We start from the raw sequence: 4103 nt of genomic DNA, 5'->3' as shown, positions 1-4103 counted from the left end.
CGTTGTCACGACCTGCCCAACAAAGGCCTATGGACTTAGGCCATTGGGCTAAGTAAGGTCCAAGTTCTAGAGTTTTCTACAAAGGTGTAGCAACTCTAGATAATTTTATTGTAGATATTTCTAGAAGATATTTATAGGAGGTATTTTGGGAGAGATTTCTAGAGTTCTCCACTAAGGAGGTGGGAGGCTTCTAGTTTCCTCCCCGACCATTGGATGGAGGACGTTTGTAAATATCTTAGCCATCCATTATAACTTGGGGTGCTTACAAATAGGTGTTGCCTAATTTGGCAAAGACACTCACTAAGGACCAACCAAGAGTGTTCAACCGATCAAATGAGTTCTCAAGCCTTGTACTCAAGAGCTCTCTAGTGCAATACAAGTTCATTCTTCTCGAACTCACTCTTGTGTTCACTTCTTCTCTTCCCAAGTCCCTTAAGAAGCGTGGTTAGGCTAACTTAGTGCTAGTGGGAGTGCTAACAGCCGGCGCGGTCTCTTAGAAAGGTCTTAGGCGGTGACAGTTGTGGGGTCAGAGCTTCGGTTACGATGGAGCCAAGCTTGTGGGATATGAGACAAGTGAGCTAAAATTGTGGAATAGAGACCAACACCTACACAAGTAATCAACAAAGGAGCAAAGGCAAGTCCGTCAACTTTCGCTTTGCTATGGGGCCTCGCTTAGCTCGAGGGGAGAAAATATTGGCCGAGGCAAAGTGGTGCCTGAATGTCGTGGAGCAAAGTGGGGAGGAGCTCAAAGGCAATGTGGAAAAGTCGGGAGGAGCTCGATGGCCAGATGGGGGAGCTCAAGGGGTCCTTACAAGGTGCTCTCAACACCATAGTAAGTAACCAAGAGGAGATGGTTGCCACCCACAACTCAAGTATGCAAAGGAGTTGGATAAGGTGGAAGCTCGTATTGGAGAAGAAGTATGGAAAGAGTAGGAGCACTGCGGCGAGGGAAGCCACTACCTCTCATGACATGTCTAAAGGAGAGGCACTAAGGCACAAGTGTGATAAGGTGAATCGGCTCAAGACTAGAGACAAGTGATTCCTATGTGATGAACTACATTGGTTTAGGGATTACCCCCGGAGGAAAGCTCTTAGTGCCCTATTGGAGGAAGAGGGCCAAGAGGAAGAGCCACCTTGCATGGGGTCCCCAATGCAGCGTGGTGCCACCAGGGCCGAGATAGGGGTCAAGGCCCTTAACTCTCAAAAGGGGTTGATGTGTGCAAAAGTATGCATCAATGGGAAGCCCGCACAGGCGAAGGTAGATACAGGAGCCACACACAACCTTGCCTTGACGGAGGAGGCAAAGGAACTCGGGCCAAGGGCGTCCTAAGGCTATCAAATCCAAAGAATGCCCCATACGTAATGTTGCTCAAGGGGTTGAGATGAACCTTAGGACTAAAGAAGTTCTCCAACACCATCCAAGGGCTAGGTGCTTACTTGCCCTTGGACGGGAGGGCAAGACAAGGAGAATTTGGGAGCAAGCCATCCATGCCAAGAAAGAGGAAGATGCAAACAAGAGAACGGAGACAACCAGACGATGTTGTAGGAGGCTCAAGTTATGTGACTACAACAAGAACCTCAGTAGGCGTTACTCCTTGCCAGGGTAGGTGTTGCCTTATTTGGCAAAGGCACTCACCAAGGACCAACCAAGAGTGTTCAACCAAGCAAGTGAGTTCTCAAGCCTTGTACTCAAGAGTTCTCTAGTGCTATACAAGTTCATTCTTCTCAAACTCACTCTTGTGTTCACTTCTTCTCTTCCCTAGTCCCTTAAGGAGGGTGGTCAGGCTGACTTAGCGCTAGTGGAAGTGCTAGTTGCCGGCGTGGTTGCTTAGAAAGGTCTAAAGTAGTGACAATGTGCTCTTGAATGGCCCAAGTGGGTGCCTTCTCGTGCTCCCAAGTGTTGACTATGTGTGCCCATGTGTACACAATGAATGGCCGCATAACACCCCAAGTGTTGACTACATGTACACAATGAATGGCCCAAGTGTTGCCTAATTGTGCCCATGCATGCCCACAATTGTTGCCTAAGTGTGCACTGTGCCTGTGCATGCTCTTGAATGCCCCAAGTGTCACCTTAAATGTGCCTATACGTGCCCATAAGTGTTGAATGAGAGTGACTACGTGTGCACCCAAGTGTAGCCCAAGTGTCGCCTAACTGTGCTATTGAATGCCGCAAGTGTGCACATATACGTGCCCATGACAATGCCTACGCGTGCCCCCTTGAGGGTGCCTAAGTTCATATGCAGGCAGTGCACAAGGCAGTAGTACCACACGCAGAGCCTCATAATGTGCGTGCGTGGTGGCAGGCATGGCTGCACTACCGCGCGGATGGCAGCTAGCATGGATGCACAAGGTGTAGGCATCGCTGCGGGCAAGGTTGCACTAGCATGCATAAGGCTGCTAGCATCGAGGCAGGCTACCGCGCACATGGATGCGGGTGTGGCAGCAATACCGCACACATGGTTGCATGCAACTTCGGGCATGGTTGCGGGTAAGGCTCCACTATCGCAAGCAGGGGTGCAGGCTACCGCACCCACATGGCTGGGGGCAAGGATGCACACAACGCGTAAGGTGGCAGGTAACAACGTGCATTGCTACAAGAAAGGGTGCACAACCACATGCAAGGTGGTAGGCACGGCCACACATGGCTATGGGCAATGGTGCAAGCAGCGCACGCTGGGCTGCTGCCCGTGCCGCACTTCCATGCACATAGCTACGACCAATGCTGCAAAAGCCTCGTACATGGTTTTGTGCATGGCCGCACATGCCGCGTGAAATTTTACAGGCATGGCGCACATGACACGCAGTTGGTTGCACAGCCGCGCCCAAGGTTACGTTCCATGCCGCACATGCCGCGCGTTTAGTTGCACTAATGGGCGCAAGGTTGCTAGCATGGCCGCACATACTGCGTCCCTGGCTTCCCTACCACTCGCAAGGTTGCGTGCATTGCTCCTCACCGCCCCCCAGGTCGCATGCATGGCATGTGCCACGTCCATCGCTGCCTCGCCAAGTGCTTGGTTTCAGGATTTGTCGGAAGTGCCACGCACGAGGTTGCAAGCACGGCTGCACCACTGGGCGTAAGGTTGCATTGCGTGGTCACTTATGCATCACCCGTGGCTGCACTACCATGCGCAATGTCGCTGGCATGGCCTCCCATGTGTCTATATGATGGCTGGCATGGCCACACATGCCACAAGCATTTCAGCACATGGCACGCACAAGGTTGCACGCATTGCTGCACTTTCATGCCCACGTCTGCAGTTCTCCGTGCACATAGCTGCACACACATGGGTGCTACTGTGGTCCCCATGGGCCATGCAACAGAGGCTCCTTTGCGGCCTTTGGCGGCACACGAGGCACCGACTGCTGCACACGCCAAGGCCATGCCCGCACAACATAGTTTAGGTCTTTAAATCATGTTGTGCAAAACATCCCTTTGGGTTAGAAAAGCTTTGCAATTGGCTATTTGGCACCCAAAGTACAATCATTTTCACTTAAACCTCGTATTTCCATTTTTTTTGGTATTTTTCGTAATGTTTCAATCATAAAAAATTAAAATATGTTGGAATGGTCTAATAATTTTTTAGAACATTCTATCAAACTTTGGAAGGCATCCGAAATTTAGTTTTCAAAAAAATACATTAAAATGGATTTTTCATAGTTTTTTGAATTTAATATGTTTTTTAAAGTTAAAAAACTTAATAAAAAAATAAATATTTATCAGAAAACTATGATTTTTTTATGAAAATAATATTTGGATTTTTCCTTAATTTCATACCAAGTTTCATTTGATTTGGATATTTGAAGCTCAAAAAATAGACCAGTATATTTTTGGGGGGGGTCATGTCTCCTTCTGGAAAGGGGCAAAGAGCATAAGAGCTACCTTGAGGGAGGGGGTGCCACTCCCCAAGTGGTTTTTGAAAGGCCATACAGAGGGGTAGTAGACAATGAGCAGACATGGTAGGCAAACCCAAAAGACCCATGGCATGGGAAAAAAAGTGAAATGGCATGTGGGTTTTGATGATTTGGCCCTTGGTGTGCACCGAGGCATGCCACTGCATGCGGCTAGGTGCGCATGGCTGCCTGCCTTGCATGCCATGATC

This window comes from Macadamia integrifolia, unplaced genomic scaffold (assembly GCF_013358625.1).
Source record: "Macadamia integrifolia cultivar HAES 741 unplaced genomic scaffold, SCU_Mint_v3 scaffold532, whole genome shotgun sequence".
Classification (NCBI taxonomy): domain Eukaryota; kingdom Viridiplantae; phylum Streptophyta; class Magnoliopsida; order Proteales; family Proteaceae; genus Macadamia; species Macadamia integrifolia.
This window is presented reverse-complemented; position numbering follows the sequence as displayed.